The sequence below is a fragment of the Eulemur rufifrons genome, chromosome 19 (assembly GCF_041146395.1).
Source record: "Eulemur rufifrons isolate Redbay chromosome 19, OSU_ERuf_1, whole genome shotgun sequence".
Lineage (NCBI taxonomy): Eukaryota > Metazoa > Chordata > Mammalia > Primates > Lemuridae > Eulemur > Eulemur rufifrons.
The window spans coordinates 60,272,786-60,282,185 of NC_091001.1; the positions used below are offsets into that span (position 1 = coordinate 60,272,786).

General features: G+C 38.0%; 1 pseudogene; it reads right to left on the reverse strand.

Annotated features, from left to right (window-relative positions):
• Positions 1-4,264: 4,264 nt before the first annotated feature.
• Positions 4,265-4,511, reverse strand: LOC138399973 (small nuclear ribonucleoprotein G pseudogene; annotated as a pseudogene).
• Positions 4,512-9,400: the final 4,889 nt, after the last annotated feature.

Below are 9,400 nucleotides of genomic sequence, written 5' to 3' on the forward strand. Positions count from 1 at the left end.
ACCTCTAAGTATCTAACTCTCCCCTACAGACTATGCAGAACACAGAAACTGGCCTCTTGATTTCCATATGTTGTGCCTGTGACAGCTTCTGAGTCACAGAAAGCAGTCAATAAATGCTTGTTGATCAGACTAAAAAGAAGGGAAAACAGACTAAATCTCTCATCTTTGACAATGAGGAAGTATATACAGTGGACACTTCACTTTGGGGGATACCAGCATCTGACACATTTGGAGGTTCAAAGAATCAGCCACTATGGGAGTCCTGGTGGGATCTGAGGCCAGCCTTTCAGGACTGAAGTGAAGAAGCCAAACACTTGTCTTCCCAGAGCCCTAGCAACTGGAGTTGGATGGCCTAAGTTTAGGTAAGGAAAGCTGTCCTGGGTCTGAACTCAGAGGAAGGGAAAGAGCCGAGGCCTGTGCCCTGGGGCAGTGGTCGTAGCAGCACAAGACTCAAAACAGGTGCTCCTGGGTGTGACCTTGGTCTAGCTTCCTGCCGCCTCCCTGCTTGCCTGGCTCCCCAGGCCTCCCACCAATTCCATAGGATCCACCAAGTACCCTTCCACTCAAATCCTTTTCTATGCAAGTTAACAGACGGCTTCTCTTATTTGGCAGCAGGATCCCTGACTAGTATAATACATCTAGTACATGTGTTGATATATACTAATGTATTTTTGGCCTTGAAAAAATATACATATGTACAAACATATGAAAATACATATTTAACCTAAAGATATACATAATCTAAATACATATTTATTTATGTATATTTAATCTGAAGATAATCTGTAGTAGAATAAAATGAGATATAAAGCTTGCAAATTACTAAAAAGAAATCAAATAAAAGTTGGTCAATATACCAAAAGATACAAAAGTAGAAATGCATGTAAACATAAGATTAAAAAAGTTAGATCAGGTCAGGTGAGGTGGCTCACACCTGTAATCCTAGCACTCTGGGAGGCTGAGGCGGGAAAATTACTCGAGGTCAGGAGTTCGAGACCAGCCTGAACAAGAGGGAGATCCCGTCTCTACTAAAAATAGAAAGAAATTATATGGACAACTAAAATTTATATAGAATAAATGAGCCGGGCATGGTGGCGCATGCCTGTAGTTCCAGCTACTCGGGAGGCTGAGGCAGAAGGATTGCTTGAGCCCAGGAGTTTGAGGTTGCTGTGAGCTTGACGTCACGGCACTCTAGCCGGGGAAACAGAGTGAGACTTTATTTCAAAAAAAAAAAAAAAAAAAGTTAGGTCAATATTAGTAGTTATCATAATAAATGCACTGGGCTACACTCCCACTTTGAAGCAGAAGCTCTCAAAATTCAAAAGGATAAATTCAACACTACATAGTAGATTCTTGGATTGGTTCTCCCAACTTCCATTCCATCTTCCTTCTAGTTGGAGAGGTTGTAAAACTAAAAATTACCTTTTTCAAGGCCTCCAAAATGAGGATGCTAAGTATAGAGTAGGTTGGGCTAGTAAGATGCATTTGAGGGAGCTTTGGCAGGTAGAGGTGAAGTGAAGGCCACCTTCCTGCTGCTGGTTGATGGGAAACAAGTTTGGACAGACAGGACCATTGGCAGCGGCCAGACCTGCCATGCCTGGTCACCAGCTTCCAGGGGGAAGAGGCAGTGGTGCTGGCAGCAGCAGCGATAGCTTTCTGCCATGGGCAGCCGATGTGGTGCTTTGAACTTGGAATCAATAGTCCAGTGGAGGCCGCCAATCTCTTCACTCCTCTAGCCTCTCCTAACACTTCTGTAAGCACCTAATTCCCTGTATTAAATTCCTTTCTGCTTGAAATACATAAAACAGCTTCTATTTCTTCCACAGAAATCTGAGTCACATATATTGTTTAAAAAAGGTAGGTGTAAAATAAAGTGACCCATAAGCTCTTCTTTAAAAGGATGAACAAAAATATAGTACATAAATGAAAGCAAAACAAAGCAAAAACTAAAGTAGGAATGGCAATATTAATATTAAACAAAAAAGAATTCAAGAAAAAACATCATACAGAATATCATATCAATACAAGATTCAAATCACAACGAAGCTAGGCTCATGAATGTTTAAGTTCTGCAGAAAATAGCAGCTAAATTTTAAAAATAAAATCTGGTCAGGCCCAGTGGCTCACACCTGTAATCCGAACACTTTGGGAGGCCAGAGAAGGGGAGGATGGGTTTAGGCCAGGAGTTTGAGGCCAGCCTGGGCAACATAGCAAGACCCTGGCTCTACAAAAAATAAAAACTGGGCATGATGGTGTGTGCCTGTAATCCCAGCTGCTTGGGAGGCTAAAGCAGGAGGAGCACTTGAGCCTAGGATTTTGAGGTTGCAATGAGCTGTGATTGTGCCACTGCACTCTAGCCTGGGCAATAAGACAGACCTTGTCTCTGGGAAAAAAATCTTAGAAATCAAGAACAAGAAGAAATTGATAAGACCATAATCTTAGTGGTAACATTTATCATTTCTTTCATAGACTTTGATTAATCAAATGGACACAAAAGAATTAAATAATCAATAAGCTTTTCACTATTTACGATGCACAGCTACTTTATATTCCTTTAAAATGGCCCTGTGACATTTATAAACTAAGAAAATACATTAGATCATAAAAGAAATATTAGTAAATTCTTAGATATAAACTCTCTTTAACTTTAATCTAATAATACAAAGAATTAGTGAGAAAAATATTAAATAGTAGAATACAAATACCAGGAAATTAAGCAATGTTCTTCTAAATAACGCTTAGGTAAAAAAGGAAATAAAATGTAATTAAATACTGTTTTGAAAATAACAATAATAATACCAGATTTCAAAATTTCTGGCAGATGACAAAGCTAGACTTGGAAAAAATCATATTCTAAATTACTATTATTATTTTTAAAAAGCAATAATGAAAATAAATGAAGTATTCATCTCAAGAAGTAAAATTTTTTAGTATAAAATAAATGTAAAGTAAAGCTGTGAAAAGATATTCATATAATGAAAGCAGACATTGATTATTAATTGAAAAACAGAAAAGTATCATTAATAATTCAATCCAAGCTGGTTTTTGTAAAAAGAAAAACAATACCAAAAATAAAAACATCCTATGTGATGATTTTCAGGGAACAAAAAACAAAAGCAAAAAACAGTAAAGTAGGCAACTCTTTAAATATCTAGTGAAAAAGGAAGGAAGAGAAAAAAACTACACTAGCATGTTTGAGGACCTTGATGAAGGGTTTGGATCATAATCCCAAAAGATACAATCCCGGATGCCATAATCCCAAATGTTGAAATCCCAAAAGATCAAATCCCTAAAGCCTAAAATCCCTAATATCTAAAATCCTGAAAAATCACAATCACAGAATAGTTGCATCACGTTAGAGGGAACTATTACCTCATTATTGTCTTTATTTGGAAATTAAGTATGTTTTAGATGACCGCAGTTACAAAGCTGAGTGCACACAATTACCAACCAAAGTGACATGTGTTCATGCATTTCCCTTTCTGACCTATTTCTTTATGAGTTTTTATGACTGTAAAAAATGTTATTATTGACTATTTTATAGTGTAAAGTTGCCTATGAAGTCTTTCGTAGTTTTTATATGTTTCTCAAATAAATTCCCTTTTAAATAAATGCATTTTAAATAATTTTTAAAATTATTTTTTCCAGAATTATATGTTTGGGATTTTGATCTTTTGGGACTTCCACATTTGGGATTATGGCACTCAGAATTGTATCTTTTGGGATTATGATCGGCTTCCTTTGAGGAAATGGAATGATTTTCAAAGTAACATGTAAGTTACCAGGATGGGCATGTTGGCTCATGCCTGCAATCCTAGCACCATGGGAGGCTGAGGAGGGAGGATCATTTGAGGTCAGGAGTTCAAGACCAGCCTGATCAAGAGCAAGACCCTGTTAGAAGAAAAAAAAATTTAACCAAGTGTGGTGGCACTCGCCTGTAGTCCCAGCTACTGCGGAGGCTGAGGCAGGAGGATCGCTTGAGCCCGGGAGTTTGAGGTTGCTGTGAGCTAGGCTGACACCATGGCACTCTACCTTGGGCAACAGAGCGAGACTCTGTCTCAAAAATAAATAAATAAATGAATAAAAAGGAACATGTAACTTACCAAAATGAACTCAATAGGAGATAGAAAACCTGATTACATTACTCATTCTTTTTTTTTCTCAACTATTACAAAAGTTTAATATGAAAATGTACATGACCCAATTTTGATGTCATAGTAAAACAGGCCCTTTGGAGAGAGGACATGGATTTCTCTGCTGAACAGCCATTATTTATACTCGTTCCAGGGCTTCTAACTTGATGATACTATTTCCCCGTATTACCACCATTCCGATATCGTTCTGCTGCCCAGTAGTTGCCATCTCCACACATTCATCTATCACAAGATTCATAAAGGGATCAAATCCCCACAATATTCCTTGGACTTGTCTGTCACCAGTTCATTTCAATGATGACTTCTTGTCCATAAATTTTTTCAACTCGGGAGGGTGAGCTTTGCTCATGGTATCTACTCTGCCAGATCAGAGATGACTCTAGATTACTCATTCTTAAAGACATTTTAAAAGTTATGAAAGAAAACTTCTAGTCACAGGGTTTGGATGGTTTACTGGATGCCTCTTGGGCACTGCTTGAAGTCCTCTTGGCCTCAGCTCTTGTTTCACCCACAACTATGGCTACCAGTTCCGCTCTGGCGTTGGGCAGTATCCCACAGGTGTAATCCAATGGCACCTTGCCCCAGGGCTTCTCTGACACCCCTCAGTGTAGGATATCCTTGGGACCCCACCTGCTCAACCAAGGTAAGGAGTAGTTGATGTCTTTTGGGGCAACCCTCAACCAAGAACTGGGGGCAAGAGAGAGCCAATGGACAAAAGCGTTCCTGTCTCTTTCCCCAGGAGCAAGGCCTTGAGCTGCATGTCATAGTGCTGCTCCGACTGTCCATTGGGACTGAGCACCCTGTAGCAGTTGGTCAACTTGATAACACGTCCTTGTTTTGACTCTCCCTCTTTCCCTGTTTTGATCTCCTATCCTATGCTGGCTCCTGTCCTAACACCTAGAGCCACACTCCCAAATGAACAATCACAGATAAGCCTTTGTCTCAGGCTGTGCTTTTAGGGGAACCCAGGCTAAGACAGTTGGCACTAAGAGCAGTCCTAGAAAGTGAGCCTTCAGGGCAGGACTTTAGACGGGCCACTCATGGGTCAGATGGCCTTCAGTCTCCAGGCTGGTGGTTAGTAGGGCAACAAGAATTCCTCACATGCATTGACACCACAATTACTAGGACTCTTACCTGGGATGGACTGGGATGAGGTACAGGTGGAAGGGGATGTGTGGGGTTGAGTGGTAGGAGAGTGCTTCTGTGGAAATGTTTAATGAGACCCCTTCTGTCCAGCAGCTATGAGGCAGACTGTGTCAAGAATCAGGCCCAAGATCTTAACTGTAAAGGTAGCAAAATAGAAAAGGAGACAAGTGCTCACAATAGGTCCACTGGGAACTGCCATCACCATTCTGGCCACCTGGTTAGTTTACTGCCATCTCTGTTGACTGATTGCAACTCCAGCTCACCTCAGCCTTCTCTTTGGACCACAACTAAAATAGGAAACTCAAGCATCCTTGCGCTTGAGGAAGAGGACACGCTGCTCAGGGCTTTGTTATCCTGGTGATGGGGAGAATTCATCTGTCTACAAAAGTGCCTCTAATCCTGCCTGCCTTCCTCAACACATCTGCCTGGCTCTTCAATGCCTTGAACATTTGCGTAGTTCACTCTGAAGTTTGGCATTATGTTCCCATCTGAGGTAGAAGGGGCTAGCTTGTGAGAAATATGTTAAGTCTCTCTTTTAGGGAAGCTGTGCCTCTGAAAACGGCACGTTTCCATTCACGACATGAGAGCAAGCCGTGTAAGATGCTTGGCTGCGGCAGGTGCGGAAGACTCCAGTGGGATGATCAGAAAGAGAAGTGTTCAGAAGGAAGATGTGGACACGTATGATGGAATTACTGTCTGGAATCTGTCATCTTTTAGAACACAAATTTTTTTCTGCTTGCTGTTTGCTTGCTATTTACTCATCAGTCTAAAATATTTAGCCAATGCAGTAAAACAAACAAACAAAAAGAGGTAAAGAAGAGAAAGACATGCATATAGAATACTTGAACTAATAAGACAGTTTAGTTAGTTGTGATGTGCTCAAACATATATTTTTGAAAAAGAAGGGTTTTGCTATACATTAGCAATAACTAGTTAAAACTATCTAATGGAAAAAAGGTTTCCAATGGCCATAGCTACAGAAACTGTCAAATATCTAGAATAAACTTCATATGAAATGAGCAGCAATTTGTCCTACCAGATGTTACAACACGTAACAAAATAATACATAATATATAACATTAGTTGAGATAGGCTGGGAGCAACATAGGCTAAGGCTGACAAATTAATAAATGAATTTAAAGTCCAAAGACATAAAAATATACATGAAATTTTAATACATGATAAAAGTGGCCCTTCAAACTAGCTAAATAAAGGAGAAATTTTTCAATATTTGGTCAAATGGCTAACCATTTAGAAAAAAATGAAGTTCCTACTTCATGCAATAAATCAACATCAGCACCAGATAGCTTAAAGATATGAATGTAAAAAGTAAAATTACAAAAACAATGAAGGCAAATAAAGAAATAGTTATATACATTTTGGGTGGAAGTACTTTCTAAGAATCATGCCAGTGACAGAAATTGTAAACAAAACCATTAGATTTTGATAATATTTTAAAAATCTGTATATCAAAAAACATCTTAAATAAAATAAACAGGCAGGCTGGGTAAGGTGAGGGGAGAGGGTGATGAAGGGAAAAAAGAATATAAACGTATTTATTACCACTGAACTGTACACCTTAAAATGGCAAAGATGGTAAATTATACATGCATTATTTCACCTCAATAAAAAAATTAACAAAAGGAAAAGGAAAAGAATAAACTTATCTCTCCCTAAAAAATTAATTAGGCAAAAAACAATATGGGGGGAAATATTTGCAACTTGTAAAGGAAGCAAAGATTTGATGTCCATAATATATATAAATCAATAGAGAAAAAAACAAATCGTCCAACAGAAAAATGAATAAAGGACATGAGTTTGCAACACACAAAAGAAGAAATATAAACAAATACTGATGCTGAATAAGTGAATAAGTTGAATAATGATCAGGAAAACACAAATTTCAAAGAATGAGATACCATTGTATACATAACTACCACATTGGCAAATATTTAATAATGATAAGTAAAATTAAAGAAGACATGACAAATGCATACCCTCATGCCCTGATGGCTTATGTATAATAGACACAAACTTTTTGAAGGACAATTTGGAAATAGATATGAAAACTCTGAATAATGTTTATACATTTTGAATCGGAAATTCCACATCTAGGGTCCATGTCCAGGGCATTTATATTCAAATATGCACAAGACTTTGACCTCAAAAATTTCATTATCAATAGCAAAACCAAATAGAAGCAACCTAAATCTATAATGATTGGGAATAAATATATTAATATGTTTATATATTAACATATGATATGTTAATTTTGTATTTTAATATACAATATATAAAATATATTAAATAATATATAATGCATTTTTATATTTTAATATATAAATATTAAATATATTAAATAATATATAAAATAACTTTATATTTTAATATAGAAACATGTATAGTCAAATCCAATCAACCATTAAAGATAATTTTTAGAAGCATATTTTGTGACTTGGAAAGACTGGAATATGTTGTAAAATTAGAAATTGGTTTACTAACATTTTTATTTTTATAAAACAATATATTGCTATATGATTAAAAAAAGATTGGAAAGAAATACACCAAAATACAACAAGATATATGTCAAGAGTAGTTATTACTGTCCTGTGGGACTCAGATTTAATTTATGTTATAGTATCTTTCATTGCTTTCTGCCTTTTCTAAATTTCTTACAGGAAACAACACTTTGATACTTTTTAAAAACCATAACTGCTAAAACAAACAAACATTAAAGCGGTACTATAAGGTCACACCCCAGGAGTGGCTAAAATTCTTTCTGTTGGGCTTGCGAGCCACCCAGAACAAAAGTGGCAATAGGAAATAGGGAGTGAAGTTATTATTCTTGCATTAATTACTATTATTATGGACTCACAATTGTAGTCTGTCAGGTGCCGAGTTCCTGTTATTACCTAAGTCTAAGTCTTCAGGGAGTCTGTGTTCTCCTGGCCTCTTTGATCAACAAATCTCAGAGCATCACATAAACATCCCCATCCAGATAAATTAGAAATGTGGCAAAAACCATGCCCAGCTTTTGGAGGGACAAACTGAGCTTCAGAGGGAAAGGGGATTTGCCACATCCCAGCAGTGGAATCCCTAAACCTCAGACCTCAAAATCATCTCAGGAGGCATCATGTCACCCAGCTCAGTGCAGAGCCCCTGGTCCCCCATCCCTGGTAGGCCACTGAGCTTAAACGTAGGGCCTGGGAGGGCACTACTCACATAAGGCCTTCCATCCTCTTATTGGACCTTTGTCATAGTCAGAAGGAAAATCTGTGTCCCTGGAATTTCTGCTCACTGGCTTTGGTCTGAGAAAACAGAATTTTTCCAGTTTTCTAACGCAGCTCTGGGTTATGCTAGAGTCACCAGTGTTTGTCCATCCGGAAGGAGACACAGCAGCAATGAGTCTTTGCATCTATACCATCTCTCTGTGATCCAACTTGTTTCTTTTTTATTCAACAGCTTTATTGTGGTATAATTCACGTACCATAATGACTTTCAGTAATTTTTAGTTAATGATTTGTAGTATATTTACAAAGTTGTGCAACCATTACCACAGTCTAATTTTAGAACATTCCCATCACCCCAAAAAGAAACCCCATACCTAATTCCAGTCACTTCCCCATCTCCCCCCTTCCTACCTGCCTCCGAGGTTTCTTTTTTATGCAGGATACCACAGCTAGGGTGTCTCTTATCATCTTTGAGGCTAGCATTGTCTCCACATCCTTTTTTAAAAACTGTTTATAACACTGTTCCCTGCTCTAAAAGGCCCAATTCTAAATAATCCAGGCTAACTTGGTGCTATGGTCTGAATGTATGTGTCCCCTCAAAATTCATATGTTGAAACCTAATCTCCAATGCAACAGTATCCATATGCCTTTGGGAGGTGATTAAGTCCTCATGAATGAAGTGAGTGTCATTGTAAAAGAGAGCGAGCCTTTTCCAGACACCAGATTGGCTGGTACCTTGATCTGGGACATCCCCGCCTCTATAACTGTGAGCAATAAATTTCTGTTGTTTATAAATTACCCAGCATAAGGCATTTTGTTATAGCAGCCCGAACAGACTAAGACACTCGGGGTTAGAGACTGCAGGAGGCT